The following is a 16,904-nucleotide window of genomic DNA, read 5'->3' on the forward strand; positions in this document are numbered from 1 at the left end:
GTAAAGTGTGGCACATGATAGCTACACCTGCAAGAGATAAGACTTTGGAAATGTTATCAAGTGGAAATGCATTTCCTTGCTTTTTTTGACTGAAGACGTATAAAAGTGCTATCCTGCGCTAGCCGGGACTCGAACCCGGGTCGCAAGAATGGGAATCTTGCATGATACCCCTACACTACTAGCGCTTGTGGGCATTTTATCTTATGGCTCAAGCCTCAGCCACTGCTTTCCGACATCTTTCATCATCATCAAGCAAAAATCAAGCTATTTCTAAGAGCCTTACATAAATGTAGCCTATCCAGCTCATTTAGAAAATTGTGCAGTAAGAAAAACAGTAGTTTGCTGTGTACATTCAGTGTAGATGTCACATAGAAGCTCCTGGCTCTGTTTGGTTTAATGGAAACCTAAATTGAGAGGGATACGGAGGCTAACATATTGATTTTTTACAAAAAATAATCTAGGTTATCTTACATCCAGCTGATCTTTTTAGCACCAGTAGTTTCTGAGTCCCGCACCTGAAACATGTGGCTAATCTAGTCCAACTGTAGTCAGAAAATCTGATCTGCATGTTTGATCAGGGTCTATGGCTAAAAGTATTGGAAGGCAGAGGATTAGCAGGACAGGCAGGCACCGTGCATTGTTTAGAAGGAAAAAATCGTTCAACCTGCATAAGCTTTTGCTTTAGGTTCGGGAAAGTGTGGCACATGATAGCTACACCTGCAAGAGATAAGACTTTGGAAATGTTATCAAGTGGAAATGCATTTCCTTGCTTCTTTTGACTGAAGACGTATAAAAGTGCTATTCTGCGCTAGCCGGGACTTGAACCCGGGTCGCAAGAATGGGAATCTTGCATGATACCCCTACACTACTAGCGCTTGTGGGCATTTGATCTTATGGCTCAAGCCTCAGCCACTGCTTTCTGACATTTTTCATCATCATCAAGCAAGAATGCACTGTTTTTTTACTAATCTTTCTAAGCATGCTGGCCAAGGTGAAATTCTCAAAAAACTTTCTGAAGACATCTTTTGGAGTATATCACTTAAAGGAAAGGCAATGCAAGCTTATTTTAATTTAATTTTCACAATTGCTACACTTTAGCTGCTAACATTTTCACCACGTTGAATCGCTCTAGGTAGCTATCTCTACAGATCAAGCTATTTGTAAGAGCCTTACATAAATGTAGCCTATCCAGCTCATTTAGAAAATTGTGCAGTAAGAAAAACAGTAGTTTGCTGTGTACATTCAGTGTAGATGTCACATAGAAGCTCCTGGCTCTGTTTGGTTTAATGGAAACCTAAATTGAGAGGGATACGGAGGCTAACATATTGATTTTTTACAAAAAATAATGTAGGTTATCTTACATCCAGCTGATCTTTTTAGCACCAGTAGTTTCTGAGTCCCGCACCTGAAACATGTGGCTAATCTAGTCCAACTGTAGTCAGAAAATCTGATCTGCATGTTTGATCAGGGTCTATGGCTAAAAGTATTGGAAGACAGAGGATTAGCAGGACAGGCAGGCACCGTGCATTGTTTAGAAGGAAAAAATTGTTCAACCTGCATAAGCTTTTGCTTTAGGTTCGGGAAAGTGTGGCACATGATAGCTACACCTGCAAGAGATAAGACTTTGGAAATGTTATCAAGTGGAAATGCATGTCCTTGCTGCTTTTGACTGAAGACGTATAAAAGTGCTATCCTGCGCTAGCCGGGACTCGAACCCAGGTCGCAAGAATGGGAATCTTGCATGATACCCCTACACTACTAGCGCTTGTGAGCATTTTATCTTATGGCTCAAGCCTCAGCCACTGCTTTCCGACATCTTTCATCATCATCAAGCAAAAATCAAGCTATTTCTAAGAGCCTTACATAAATGTAGCCTATCCAGCTCATTTAGAAAATTGTGCAGTAAGAAAAACAGTAGTTTGCTGTGTACATTCAGTGTAGATGTCACATAGAAGCTCCTGGCTCTGTTTGGTTTAATGGAAACCTAAATTGAGAGGGATACGGAGGCTAACATATTGATTTTTTACAAAAAATAATCTAGGTTATCTTACATCCAGCTGATCTTTTTAGCACCAGTAGTTTCTGAGTCCCGCACCTGAAACATGTGGCTAATCTAGTCCAACTGTAGTCAGAAAATCTGATCTGCATGTTTGATCAGGGTCTATGGCTAAAAGTATTGGAAGGCAGAGGATTAGCAGGACAGGCAGGCACCGTGCATTGTTTAGAAGGAAAAAATTGTTCAACCTGCATAAGCTTTTGCTTTAGGTTCGGGAAAGTGTGGCACATGATAGCTACACCTGCAAGAGATAAGACTTTGGAAATGTTATCAAGTGGAAATGCATTTCCTTGCTTCTTTTGACTGAAGACGTATAAAAGTGCTATCCTGCGCTAGCCGGGACTCGAACAAGGGTCGCAAGAATGGGAATCTTGCATGATACCCCTACACTACTAGCGCTTATGGGCATTTTATCTTATGGCTCAAGCCTCAGCCACTGCTTTCCGACATCTTTCATCATCATCAAGCAAAAATGCACTGTTTTTCTACCAATCTTTCTAAGCATGCTGGCCAAGGTGAAATTCTCAAAAAACTTTCTGAAGACATCTTTTGGAGTATATCACTTAAAGGAAAGGCAATGCAAGCTTATTTTAATTTAATTTTCACAATTGCTACACTTTACCTGCTAACATTTTCACCACGTTGAATCGCTCTAGGTAGCTATCTCTACAGATCAAGCTATTTGTAAGAGCCTTACATAAATGTAGCCTATCCAGCTCATTTAGAAAATTGTGCAGTAAGAAAAACAGTAGTTTGCTGTGTACATTCAGTGTAGATGTCACATAGAAGCTCCTGGCTCTGTTTGGTTTAATGGAAACCTAAATTGAGAGGGATACGGAGGCTAACATATTGATTTTTTACAAAAAATAATCTAGGTTATCTTACATCCAGCTGATCTTTTTAGCACCAGTAGTTTCTGAGTCCCGCACCTGAAACATGTGGCTAATCTAGTCCAACTGTAGTCAGAAAATCTGATCTGCATGTTTGATCAGGGTCTATGGCTAAAAGTATTGGAAGGCAGAGGATTAGCAGGACAGGCAGGCACCGTGCATTGTTTAGAAGGAAAAAATTGTTCAACCTGCATAAGCTTTTGCTTTAGGTTCGGGAAAGTGTGGCACATGATAGCTACACCTGCAAGAGATAAGACTTTGGAAATGTTATCAAGTGGAAATGCATGTCCTTGCTTCTTTTGACTGAAGACGTATAAAAGTGCTATCCTGCGCTAGCCGGGACTCGAACCCAGGTCGCAAGAATGGGAATCTTGCATGATACCCCTACACTACTAGCGCTTGTGAGCATTTTATCTTATGGCTCAAGCCTCAGCCACTGCTTTCCGACATCTTTCATCATCATCAAGCAAAAATCAAGCTATTTCTAAGAGCCTTACATAAATGTAGCCTATCCAGCTCATTTAGAAAATTGTGCAGTAAGAAAAACAGTAGTTTGCTGTGTACATTCAGTGTAGATGTCACATAGAAGCTCCTGGCTCTGTTTGGTTTAATGGAAACCTAAATTGAGAGGGATACGGAGGCTAACATATTGATTTTTTACAAAAAATAATCTAGGTTATCTTACATCCAGCTGATCTTTTTAGCACCAGTAGTTTCTGAGTCCCGCACCTGAAACATGTGGCTAATCTAGTCCAACTGTAGTCAGAAAATCTGATCTGCATGTTTGATCAGGGTCTATGGCTAAAAGTATTGGAAGGCAGAGGATTAGCAGGACAGGCAGGCACCGTGCATTGTTTAGAAGGAAAAAATCGTTCAACCTGCATAAGCTTTTGCTTTAGGTTCGGGAAAGTGTGGCACATGATAGCTACACCTGCAAGAGATAAGACTTTGGAAATGTTATCAAGTGGAAATGCATTTCCTTGCTTCTTTTGACTGAAGACGTATAAAAGTGCTATTCTGCGCTAGCCGGGACTTGAACCCGGGTCGCAAGAATGGGAATCTTGCATGATACCCCTACACTACTAGCGCTTGTGGGCATTTTATCTTATGGCTCAAGCCTCAGCCACTGCTTTCTGACATTTTTCATCATCATCAAGCAAAAATGCACTGTTTTTTTACCAATCTTTCTAAGCATGCTGGCCAAGGTGAAATTCTCAAAAAACTTTCTGAAGACATCTTTTGGAGTATATCACTTAAAGGAAAGGCAATGCAAGCTTATTTTAATTTAATTTTCACAATTGCTACACTTTAGCTGCTAACATTTTCACCACGTTGAATCGCTCTAGGTAGCTATCTCTACAGATCAAGCTATTTGTAAGAGCCTTACATAAATGTAGCCTAACCAGCTCATTTAGAAAATTGTGCAGTAAGAAAAACAGTAGTTTGCTGTGTACATTCAGTGTAGATGTCACATAGAAGCTCCTGGCTCTGTTTGGTTTAATGGAAACCTAAATTGAGAGGGATACGGAGGCTAACATATTGATTTTTTACAAAAAATAATGTAGGTTATCTTACATCCAGCTGATCTTTTTAGCACCAGTAGTTTCTGAGTCCCGCACCTGAAACATGTGGCTAATCTAGTCCAACTGTAGTCAGAAAATCTGATCTGCATGTTTGATCAGGGTCTATGGCTAAAAGTATTGGAAGGCAGAGGATTAGCAGGACAGGCAGGCACCGTGCATTGTTTAGAAGGAAAAAATTGTTCAACCTGCATAAGCTTTTGCTTTAGGTTCGGGAAAGTGTGGCACATGATAGCTACACCTGCAAGAGATAAGACTTTGGAAATGTTATCAAGTGGAAATGCATGTCCTTGCTTCTTTTGACTGAAGACGTATAAAAGTGCTATCCTGCGCTAGCCGGGACTCGAACCCAGGTTGCAAGAATGGGAATCTTGCATGATACCCCTACACTACTAGCGCTTGTGAGCATTTTATCTTATGGCTCAAGCCTCAGCCACTGCTTTCCGACATCTTTCATCATCATCAAGCAAAAATCAAGCTATTTCTAAGAGCCTTACATAAATGTAGCCTATCCAGCTCATTTAGAAAATTGTGCAGTAAGAAAAACAGTAGTTTGCTGTGTACATTCAGTGTAGATGTCACATAGAAGCTCCTGGCTCTGTTTGGTTTAATGGAAACCTAAATTGAGAGGGATACGGAGGCTAACATATTGATTTTTTACAAAAAATAATCTAGGTTATCTTACATCCAGCTGATCTTTTTAGCACCAGTAGTTTCTGAGTCCCGCACCTGAAACATGTGGCTAATCTAGTCCAACTGTAGTCAGAAAATCTGATCTGCATGTTTGATCAGGGTCTATGGCTAAAAGTATTGGAAGGCAGAGGATTAGCAGGACAGGCAGGCACCGTGCATTGTTTAGAAGGAAAAAATCGTTCAACCTGCATAAGCTTTTGCTTTAGGTTCGGGAAAGTGTGGCACATGATAGCTACACCTGCAAGAGATAAGACTTTGGAAATGTTATCAAGTGGAAATGCATTTCCTTGCTTCTTTTGACTGAAGACGTATAAAAGTGCTATCCTGCGCTAGCCGAGACTCAAACCCGGGTCGCAAGAATGGGAATCTTGCATGATACCCCTACACTACTAGCGCTTGTGGGCATTTTATCTTATGGCTCAAGCCTCAGGCACTGCTTTCCGACATCTTTCATCATCATCAAGCAAAAATGCACTGTTTTTCTACCAATCTTTCTAAGCATGCTGGCCAAGGTGAAATTCTCAAAAAACTTTCTGAAGACATCTTTTGGAGTATATCACTTAAAGGAAAGGCAATGCAAGCTTATTTTAATTTAATTTTCACAATTGCTACACTTTAGTAGTGTTGGGCGAACAGTGTTCGCCACTGTTCGGGTTCTGCAGAACATCACCCTGTTCGGGTGATGTTCGAGTTCGGCCGAACACCTGACGGTGCTCGGCCAAACCGTTCGGCCACATGGCCGAACTAAGAGCGCATGACCGAACGTTCCCCGAACGTTCGGCTAGCGCTGTGATTGGCCGAACGGGTCACGTGGTTCGGACCCGAACGCGCTCTGATTGGCCGAACGGTCACGTGGTTCGGGTAAATAAATACCCGAACCACGTCATATCTCCGCCATTTGTCTGTGGGTTTAGCTTTGGGTAGGCAGGCAGGGTAGTTCGCGCTCCAGCCACGCTAGCCAGGGTCCCCCCTGTCATTGTGTCACTGCTGGGAACAGTAGTACACCGCTTGCTCAGCCACACTATATAGCATTCTGTTTACTGCCACTCTGTGTACCTCGCTCAGCCACACTATATAGCATTCTGTTTACTGCCACTCTGTGTCTGCTGGGAATAGTAGTACACCGCTTGCTCAGCCACACTATATAGCATTCTGTTTACTGCCACTCTGTGTACCTCGCTCAGCCACACTATATAGCATTCTGTTTACTGCCACTCTGTGTCTGCTGGGAATAGTGGTACACCGCTCGCTCAGCCACACTATATAGCATTCTGTTCACTGTTCTGTGTCTGTTTGGAATAGTGGTACACCGCTCGCTCAGCCACACTATATAGCATTCTGTTTACTGTTCTGTGTCTGCTGGGAATAGTGGTACACCGCTCGCTCAGCCACACTATATAGCATTCTGTTTACTGTTCTGTGTCTGCTGGGAATAGTGGTACACCGCTCGCTCAGCCACACTATATAGCATTCTGTTTACTGTTCTGTGTCTGCTGGGAACAGTAGTACACCGCTCGCTCAGCCAGAGTATATAGCATTGTGTTTACTGCCACTCTGTGTACACCGCTCAGCCAGACTATATACCATTGTTTACTGACACTCTGTGTACACCGCTCAGCCAGACTATATACCATTGTTTACTGACACTCTGTGTACACCGCTCAGCCAGACTATATACCATTGTTTACTGCCACTCTGATTCTGCTGGGAACAGTAGTACACCGCTCGCTCAGCCAGACTATATAGCATTGTGTTTACTGCCACTCTGTGTACACCGCTCAGCCAGACTATATACCATTGTTTACTGACACTCTGTGTACACCGCTCAGCCAGACTATATACCATTGTTTACTGCCACTCTGATTCTGCTGGGAACAGTAGTACACCGCTCGCTCAGCCAGACTATATAGCATTGTGTTTACTGCCACTCTGTGTACACCGCTCAGCCACACTATATAGCATTGCGTACTCTGCCAGTCAGTGTGTATATTGCTGGGATCAGTAATACTCCACTCACCGTCAACCACTATATGAGCTCAACATGAGTTCCCCAGAGACCTCCGCTGTGAGCAGCACTCCCAACAACAGCAACAGCCAACGCCCCACGCAAGCTATAACATCCACCCCAGCAGCCAGTGGTCAGCAGCAGCCCTCCCCGGAGGAGAACGTTGTGTCCATCAGTCCGTCGCCAGAGCGATTAATGAGGGCTGCCATTGAGGAGATGATGGGGCCTGATGTGGAGGAGGAGGTCTGGCTCAGGCCAGCATCCCAAGTTAATGTTGAGGACGATGAGGGGTCTGTGTCTGGGGATGTTGGGGTGGCAGAGGTGGTGGGTGGGTCAGACTCAGGAGAAGAGTTGTATGATGAGGATGATGATCGGGACCATCTGTATGTGCCTCAGAGTCCGACCCCGGAAAACATGTTGTATCGTGTGTTTAGGTACTAAAATCTGCGTTCCCTCCCAGTAGTGTTGGGCGAACAGTGTTTGCCACTGTTTGGGTTCTGCAGAACATCACCCTGTTCGGGGTGACTATATAGCAGACTATATAGCATTGTGTTTAATGCCACTCTGTGTACACGGCTCAGCCACACTATATAGCATTGTGTTTACTTCCACTCTGTGTCTGCTGGGAACAGTAGTACACCGCTCACCCGCCACTGTATAGCATTGTGCTCTGTGTCACTGCTGACAATAGTGGTACACCGCTCACCCACCACTGTATAGCATTTCTGTACTGCCACTGTACTGCTGCCAGTCAGCGTGTACTTTAAGGATAAGTGAAATGAGGAAGAAATCCGGTGAAAGAGGGAGGGGCAAGGGAAGAGGTGTTTCCCCTGACGGTTCACGTACAGGCCACAGGGGAGCACCCAAGAAAACCCACTCAATACTGCCCATGTTGTCCAGGACAACAACCCTCACAGATCCAAAAGAACAGGACCAGATAATTACTTGGATGACCTCTCAAGCGTCCAGCAGTGGGTTAAGCAGCACCAGCACATCACGCACGAGGTCCGAGTCCTCAGCCAGTTAAAGTCTGGGCTTTCTTTGAAGACTGCACTGAGGATGTTACCATGGCGATTTGCAAGGTGTGCAAGACCCGCCTGAGCAGGGGGAAAAGTATTAACAACCTCTCCACCACCAGCATGAGCCGCCACATTCTATCCAAACATCCCACTCTGTGGGCAAACGCGGCAGGACAGGGTACCACCAGCAACACTGCCTCCCTTGGGTTCACCAGACTCACCACCAGACCCGCCTCAGCAGCAGCAGTAGCCCAGCCATTGCGTGGTTCACAACATTCACAAACATCAGACGATGCTGACACTGTCACTTTCCGGACTAGTGCTCTTGAGGTCTCCCAGTGTTCATCAAACACAACAACCAACAGCCCTTCGGTGTGCAGCACTACGGTTGAGTTGTCTGTCTCTGAGATGTTTGAGCACAAGAGGAAATTGCCAGCAAATGACCCCCGGGCCGTGGCAGTAACAGCCAGCCAGCATAGCCAAGCTTCTGGCCTGCGAAATGCTGCCATATCGAGTGGTGGAGACAAACAGCTTCAAGGGCATGATGTCAGTGGCCATCCCACGTTACGTGGTTCCCAGCCGCTACCACTTTGCGCGCTCTGCAGTGCCTGAGTTGCATGAGCACGTGGTCAGCTAAATAACCCGAAGCTTGAAGAATGCCGTTGCCTGCAAGGTTCACCTCACCACTGACACCTGGACGAGTGCGTTCGGCCAGGGTCGATACATCTCCCTTACCGCGCACTGGGTGAACCTTGTGGAGCCTGGCAGCGATTCCTCACCTGCTACGGCGCGGGTGTTGCCCACGCCGCAAACAGCTGGATAACAACAGCAGCACCTACCTCTCTGACTCCTTCTCCTCCAACGCATCTCAAAGCTGTACCTCATCCGGAAATGCTAACCCAGCACCAGCAGCAGTAGGATCGTGGAAGCAGTGCAGCACAGCTGTTGGCATGCGTCAGCAAGCGTTGCTGAAGCTGATCTGCCTTGGGGATAAGCAGCACACAGGGGAGGAAATTTGGAGGGGAATAAAGGAACAGACGGATTTGTGGCTGGCACCGCTGGACCTGAAACCGGGCATGAAGCTAGACACCTGGCACGAACTGGCAATGTACGCAATAGAGGTGCTGGCTTGCCCGGCAGCCAGCGTTATGTCGGAACGCTGTTTCAGTGCTGCCGGAGGCATCATCACAGATCGGCGTATCCGCCTCTCCACAGAAAATGCAGACCGTCTGACTCAAATTAAAATGAATCAATCCTGGATTGGAAACGACTACGCAACACTCCTGGACCCCAACCAAGTAACATGACCGATGAACATCTGGGATGGTTTAGCGTTTCCGGTCCCTGTTTATTGAACCTCTCATCTGTATTACATTTATGACTGCATGGCGGCAAAAAGCATTGCTGCTATATCCGCACGCTTTTTGTCCTCATGCAAGGCCTGGGTTGTTGTGTCTCACAAAGCGTGGCCTTCTCCTCCTGCGCCTCCTCCTGTTCCATCACGTGTGCTGCTGCTGCTGCTGCTGCTGCTGCTGGGTTACCGTTGCCGGTCCCTGTTTATGGAACCTCTTATCTTTATTACATTTATGACTACATGGCGGTACAAAGCATGCTATCCGCACGCTTTTTGTCCTCATGCAAGGCCTGGGTTGTTGTGTCTCACAAAGCGTGGCCTTCTCCTCCTGCGCCTCCTCCTGTTCCATCACGTGTGCTGCTGCTGCTGCTGCTGCTGCTGGGTTACCGTTGCCGGTCCCTGTTTATGGAACCTCTTATCTTTATTACATTTATGACTACATGGCGGTACAAAGCATGCTATCCGCACGCTTTTTGTCCTCATGCAAGGCCTGGGTTGTTGTGTCTCACAAAGCGTGGCCTTCTCCTCCTGCGCCACCCTCCTCCTGTTCCATCACGTGTGCTGCTGCTGGGTTAGCATTACCGGTCCCTTTTCCTGGAACCTCTTATATGTATTACATTTATGACTGCATGCCGACAAAAAGCATGTTACCTGTGCAAAGAAAACAGACATTTCCCGCATTTAAAAGACAGTTTTCCCTTTGAAACTTTAAAATCGATTTTCTCAAAAACTATAAGCTCTTTTTGCTAAATTTTTTTTCCTCTTGTACCCACTCCCAAGGTGCACATACCCTGTAAATTTGGGGTATGTAGCATGTAAGGAGGCTTTACAAACCACAAAAGTTCGGGTCCCCATTGACTTCCATTATGTTCGGAGTTCGGGTCGAACACCCGAACATCGCGGCCATGTTTGGCCTGTTCGGCCCGAACCCGAACATCTAGATGTTCGCCCAACACTACACTTTAGCTGCTAACATTTTCACCACGTTGAATCGCTCTAGGTAGCTATCTCTACAGATCAAGCTATTTGTAAGAGCCTTACATAAATGTAGCCTATCCAGCTCATTTAGAAAATTGTGCAGTAAGAAAAACAGTAGTTTGCTGTGTACATTCAGTGTAGATGTCACATAGAAGCTCCTGGCTCTGTTTGGTTTAATGGAAACCTAAATTGAGAGGGATACGGAGGCTAACATATTGATTTGTTACAAAAAATAATCTAGGTTATCTTACATCCAGCTGATCTTTTTAGCACCAGTAGTTTCTGAGTCCCGCACCTGAAACATGTGGCTAATCTAGTCCAACTGTAGTCAGAAAATCTGATCTGCATGTTTGATCAGGGTCTATGGCTAGAAGTATTGGAAGGCAGAGGATTAGCAGGACAGGCAGGCACCGTGCATTGTTTAGAAGGAAAAAATCGTTCAACCTGCATAAGCTTTTGCTTTAGGTTCGGGAAAGTGTGGCACATGATAGCTACACCTGCAAGAGATAAGACTTTGAAAATGTTATCAAGTGGAAATGCATTTCCTTGCTTCTTTTGACTGAAGACGTATAAAAGTGCTATCCTGCGCTAGCCGGGACTTGAACCCAGGTCACAAGAATGGGAATCTTGCATGATACCCCTACACTACTAGCGCTTGTGGGCATTTTATCTTATGGCTCAAGCCTCAGCCACTGCTTTCCGACATTTTTCATCATCATCAAGCAAAAATGCACTGTTTTTCTACCAATCTGTCTAAGCATGCTGGCCAAGGTGAAATTCTCAAAAAACTTTCTGAAGACATCTTTTGGAGTATATCACTTAAAGGAAAGGCAATGCAAGCTTATTTTAATTTAATTTTCACAATTGCTACACTTTAGCTGCTAACATTTTCACTACTTTGAATCTGCTCTAGGTAGCTATCTCTACAGATCAAGCTATTTCTAAGAGCCTTACATAAATGTAGCCTATTGTGGAAAGAATTTTATAATTAATCTGTTAATCTTTATGTATATCCTTTATACCCTTTATATCTTCATGTGACTATAAGGACCACATGCACAGAATCAGATTAGTGTGTTAGAGTGACACTTTAAAGTAATAGTATTATTGTTAACCAGAGAATTATCACGATATCATATATATGTTATGTATTCTTCCTGAACTATTCACTGTGCGCAGTCTCATGTTTTTCCACAGCACCTTCCAAACCTCCCCCCAGTGTCATTCTGTACCAAGCACGGGGCAGTGAGTTGGAAAGAACAGCCTAAAACCAGTTCTCTGAAAGTGTGGGTGATTTTGAAGGACATGAGACAAGGAACTGATGTCAGAGGATTTCTCTTTCTTGTTGACTTTCTATTCATTTATGAAGGACACAGAGGAGGACCGGACCCACCCAAAAGAAAATACTGGACATTGCTCATTGGACTCATAGGATTACAGACTGTTTGGAGGGAGGAATATATTAGCATGTTAACTGGGGTATAAAGATCGACAGGTGGAGGAAGTCTCCACCCTTTTGTGACTAGCCAGGCTGCAGCTAGCCTGTTTCTGCTCTAATAAAAAGCTGGTATATAAAAGGGTCCTCAGCTGAGTGAATAAAGATTTCTAACATTTTGGCAACTGAATGAAGAGTGTCTCATGAGTAAATAATTTTCCTTTAACATCTGGTCCTAATTCGAACCGGAAAACCTATAGTCACAGAGATTTGAGGCCTAGGAGCGCGTTTGCGACTGGCGAATCTGATAGCAAGCCGGTGTAAGTCCACTGAGGCTACGTTCCTTTCAAAAAAGGTGGCCAAACGCAACTAGATCTCACGTCCTTGTGACATACGGTTTATTTCGAACCGTGAGACTTCTTCAGCCAAGGTCGGTGAAATCGCCTGCTTAGGATTCAAAAACAAACTTCTCGGGTGTCCTGAAAGCTTCTTAATTGTAAGTACTACCTTTTGTTTCTGTAACTTCTCATACACAGGGCTGCGCAAAATTAGAGTATAAGTTTTGATGTGTTGTTATATTGTTTTGTATGACGCAATCTGTGGTCAGTTTCCTAAGCTACCGTGTGCCTCAGCGGAATTGTACGTTTTTGTAATAGAACACAGCCGCGTAACAGGCAGTAATATCGGAGTGGATCTAGATCACAGATTGTTTCTGTACTTCAGTCGAGATTAGCCCACACAGAGGTTCATCACGTTGAGTGTTGTCCAGGTCTCAGCTGCAGCCCTCGAGGTGCCTTGGCAGGAATGTTTCCATCTTAGTGCAGGCACTCTGCCTCAGCGGGAATTGTAAGATCTTTGCGCTGTAATTGCAGGAATTGTTACATCTTTGTGCATAGAAGGCAGTATATTCCGGGAGGGGACCGCGGGACATTGTAAATCCAACAATAAGTGAGTGAACGGGATTGAAACAGCAGGAAGTGTTACATCATAGTGCTGTATATAGATCAATGGGGCAAGGTGCAAGCAAAGTTATGGCCATTAATGATGTATGTGTTATGCGCAGGAAAAAGTAAAAACAAATTGGGTAAAATATCGCAGCCTGTGGGGAATAAATATAGGGTTTTAGGGTATCTGCATTTTGACAGTTGTAAAGAAACTTGTTTTTCAAATTAAATGTGATGTTCAGGGTAGTGTGGTTTTAGAGAAGCAATATGGTTTACCAGAAGCTCAAAGATGGCTACTAGAAGCATGTACAAGGAGGGGCCAAGTCTTAGCACATTGGTTAAGGATAGAGAACAAAGACTTGGAGGAGATACCATCTACTGTATGCCAAGTTCCCCGGGGCCTTCCCCAAAACCAAACTCAGCCCCTCCCACAAAAGGTGAATGGGACCTCCCAGACATATGAGGCGGAATATGGTATTAATGCATCAGACATAGATGAGCTACTGGGTAAAGTGATGAAGGTTTTTAGCAAATATAGAGGTATAGCTCCCCCTGCTGCTGAAACAACAGATTCCCCTTATGAACGGTGTAGGATTGCTGTACGTGAGGTTTTGACTGAAGGATTGTGCAAGTGTGTCACACAATATGTTGTGGATCATAGAATCTGCGGACCGAGTGATTTTCTAAAAGATGCCCGGCATCCTGTATGTGTGATTAAGAAGGAAAAGAAAGTTAAGAAAGTTGCTACAAATGTCTATGGTTGCAGTGACAAGAATGGTTGTTATGTGAATGACCGTGGGCGCATCGCACGCCCACAAAAGCGCAGATTCAAGGATCATGAAGGTCGCAAGCAACGCGGAGAATGTTTTGAATGTGGGTTGAAAGATCACCAGGCCCGGAATTGCCCCCAGAGGGCCAGAGGGGCCACAGTGACAAAGTGTAGTTAAGGGTACTAATTTGTGCCCTAAGTTGAAGGTAAATGTGTAAGTGTATTACTGAAAAGCGAATGTCAAGATGGAATGTTACGTTGTGGTGTGTAAGATGTGAAGCTGGGAATTCTGAGCTCTGAAATCTAAATCACCAGAGCTCCCTGGGGAGTGTGCAGCAGAGGGGGAGGAGGGGGGCCTATAGGAGAAATCCACAAGTTATGAGCTGCTGTTTGTCTGTCTGTTTGTTGTTTGGGTAGTTTGTACAGTATACAGATGTCTGTACAAGTTTTATACTCTGTCTGTTTGATGTTTGTCTGAAGATTGAAAATTTAAAAGTGATTCTTACTGTTTGTCTGTGAATGTCGGTTATTTGAAATGTGTTTGTACTGTTGAATTCTGTGAAATTTGAGTGGAGTTTCTGTCTGGAATCTGTGAGAAGGTATGAGTTACGCCCACATTTCTGAGGAGGGGGCAAGAGGCTTCATGGACTACTAGTCCCAGCCTAGATGTGTGTATGTGTGTTGAAGCGGAACAGGGTGATTTAAGAGAATGCATGTCGCAAGATGAAAGGTTTGTTTGAAAAGAAGTTAATATATATATTTGTTTTGAAACCCAGAATGCGGGATATTAAAAAAAAAAAAAAAGAGAAACCCCGCAGATATTACTTTCAATTATAAGAGTAAATATGATGATTTTTGTTTTTTGCTTCTGGGAACAATTGATTGCTGCATTGCTGTAGTATGTGGGTCATTGTCATCGATTGATTGGCCGTTTTGATTGACACCTGATTAAATTTTTATAGTTCATGGATATGTTAGAAGGAGTTCAGTAAAATGACTTTGATAAAAATATTTTGACTACAATGCCTTGTCTAATGGCGGACTGCAGAGAGGGATGCATGATCGTAGTTCTCTGCCAAGAGCCCAACCCCACCCCCACCAGCCCCACCCCCCCCCCAGCCCCACCGCACCCCCACCAGCCCAATCCCACCAGCTCCATCCATCCATTCATCCCCCCCCCCCCGCCTATGCTGCACAGCCAGTTTGCTTGGGCATTTACGTCTTCATTGTCCAAAAAAGCTGCACCACCCTAGCCCCTGTACTTTTGTTTTCTGTGTTGTTTATTGACCAGAGGATGTTTTTTCCCATCCGCATCTGCGCGCAGTGACTTGTCCGCAGGGCAATTAACAAATCCCTGTGGATCAGTTTTATGTGCACAGGAGGGAATACACCAACAGGTCTTACAGTAGTGAGCTGAAGAACATCGTAGAATAGATAAGCTTCTATCTGCGTCTTTGCTCAAGCTGTGTGTTTATCACTTACCCTACGCCACCCTGTTATATGGGATCCCGTCCCCCACTGTTTTCACTACCAGCCTGTATGCTTTCCCATCATGCATACGTCTGCGGCTTAGTGGCGTCCGCAGGGTTAGGTGTCAGCAACTGAGGAGCCCACCCGTCCCACAGACCATGGATGTTCTCCGGGCTCCCACAACACTGGCCATTCACATGTGTGCAACATCCCAATCCCCTCATCTCCCGTGGCAACGACTTGGCAGTCCTGACATATGCAACTACAACTCCCTCTGCTGACTTGCAGTCTAAGACTTTACCTACAGGTCGCTCTGTACATTGCTGACCTACTAACCTTCCTTTGACTGATTTTGTCCAATTTATTTGTGGTGATGACACATGAGTCTTACATGTGTCAACAGGAGGGATAGTGGCTAAATTAGAATAAAACCACATGGGAACATTTAAGCCATTGCAAGAGGGCGCACATGGGCCCTCCGAATCCAGATTAATTAAAAGATCCAGAGCCACAGCTTGCTACGAACACTCACATGAAGCTTCGGTGGCTTTTGAAACAAAAGAAATGTTGTTTGAATCTTGCTCAAGAAGAACGCTTAGCGGTCATTTCCTTTTAAAACAGTAGCCAGATACAATCTGTTCTTGATAGTTAGCACCACGGGGTAAAGAGGGGCGGAAATTTGAGATCCTGAGGCGACGGGAACATTTGCTTGAACCTCAGTGCGACCACGATCTCAAAGGCTGTGGGAAGATATTAGAGGATTCTTCCTAAGGCACAGGTGTAGTTCTTTATCTTGAACCATGGTGAAAAGGAGATAAAAAAGGGGGAACAGATACCTAAAAAAGGCTACATAGGGGAAGTTGGGTTAGAGCCATAGCATCATTAAAGAAGAAGAAGAGTCCTGGAATGACAATGACTAAACGACCTCCATTGAACAGCAATGACAGGATAGACAAAGAGACTACTGACCCATCCCCACCGGACATTACTAACAAGATGAACGTGATTAGTAATATAGTTCTAGTGATCGGTGGAATTTTTAATTTTTTGGATTACTTTGGCAATTTTTACTGCAGACCGAGTGAATGTACCGAGTGAATGTGTTTGATTGTATTGTGTGTGCAGCAGCTAGACCGCAGATTGCTCTGGTACCAGTAGTGGCGAGTGGGTCTGAATTAGAATGTATGATACAAAGTATGATAAGTGTGAATCAACCACGGAACTGTACTACAGAGAGAGTCCGTATGAAGGTACCAGGCACGCCACAGCGTGCATTTGCTACAGCCAGCAATCTTACGTGCTATAATAGAACTGCCCCCAGTAACCATCCAATGATCAAGTATTGTGGAGAAATAGTGGAGATAACCGATGATAAAGGGTTAAGCCTAGGAACAAAATGGCAGTTAGAAGATACTTGGTGGACTTGTGAACCCAACAAAGCAGAATCATCATTGCCACCAGAATGGAAAGGGTTGTGTGCCCCTGTCTGGATGATAGAACATGTCACTATATTGCCCTATGAGTCCTTTAAAATTTTGGTGGATAAAAAGGTACACCGGAGTAGAAGAGAGGCACCAAAAGGGAGTTTGGACCCATATGTATATATTGATGCAATAGGGGTCCCCAGAGGGGTGCCAGACGAGTTCAAGGCTAGGAACCAAATTGCTGCAGGGTTTGAGTCAATTTTCTTATGGCCAACAGTTAACAAAAA

The 16,904-nt window shown here is 44.5% G+C and overlaps 8 non-coding genes across 8 annotated transcripts; all 8 read right to left on the minus strand.

The window, feature by feature from the left end:
• Nucleotides 1–114: 114 nt before the first annotated feature.
• On the minus strand, nucleotides 115–185 carry TRNAG-CCC (transfer RNA glycine (anticodon CCC)). The gene has a single exon. It is a non-coding gene; the product is annotated as a tRNA-Gly (tRNA).
• A 619-nt stretch (nucleotides 186–804) lies between these two features.
• TRNAG-CCC (transfer RNA glycine (anticodon CCC)) lies at nucleotides 805–875 on the minus strand. Its single transcript has one exon. It is a non-coding gene; the product is annotated as a tRNA-Gly (tRNA).
• Nucleotides 876–1,694: 819 nt separating this feature from the next.
• Nucleotides 1,695–1,765, minus strand: TRNAG-CCC (transfer RNA glycine (anticodon CCC)). Its single transcript has one exon. It is a non-coding gene; the product is annotated as a tRNA-Gly (tRNA).
• Nucleotides 1,766–3,274: 1,509 nt separating this feature from the next.
• On the minus strand, nucleotides 3,275–3,345 carry TRNAG-CCC (transfer RNA glycine (anticodon CCC)). Its single transcript has one exon. It is a non-coding gene; the product is annotated as a tRNA-Gly (tRNA).
• Nucleotides 3,346–3,964: 619 nt separating this feature from the next.
• On the minus strand, nucleotides 3,965–4,035 carry TRNAG-CCC (transfer RNA glycine (anticodon CCC)). Its single transcript has one exon. It is a non-coding gene; the product is annotated as a tRNA-Gly (tRNA).
• Nucleotides 4,036–4,854: 819 nt separating this feature from the next.
• On the minus strand, nucleotides 4,855–4,925 carry TRNAG-CCC (transfer RNA glycine (anticodon CCC)). The gene has a single exon. It is a non-coding gene; the product is annotated as a tRNA-Gly (tRNA).
• Nucleotides 4,926–5,544: 619 nt separating this feature from the next.
• TRNAG-CCC (transfer RNA glycine (anticodon CCC)) lies at nucleotides 5,545–5,615 on the minus strand. The gene has a single exon. It is a non-coding gene; the product is annotated as a tRNA-Gly (tRNA).
• A 5,544-nt stretch (nucleotides 5,616–11,159) lies between these two features.
• On the minus strand, nucleotides 11,160–11,230 carry TRNAG-CCC (transfer RNA glycine (anticodon CCC)). Its single transcript has one exon. It is a non-coding gene; the product is annotated as a tRNA-Gly (tRNA).
• Between the last annotated feature and the right edge of the window lie 5,674 nt (nucleotides 11,231–16,904).

This window comes from Hyperolius riggenbachi, chromosome 10 (genome assembly GCF_040937935.1).
Source record: "Hyperolius riggenbachi isolate aHypRig1 chromosome 10, aHypRig1.pri, whole genome shotgun sequence".
Taxonomy (NCBI): Eukaryota; Metazoa; Chordata; class Amphibia; order Anura; family Hyperoliidae; genus Hyperolius; species Hyperolius riggenbachi.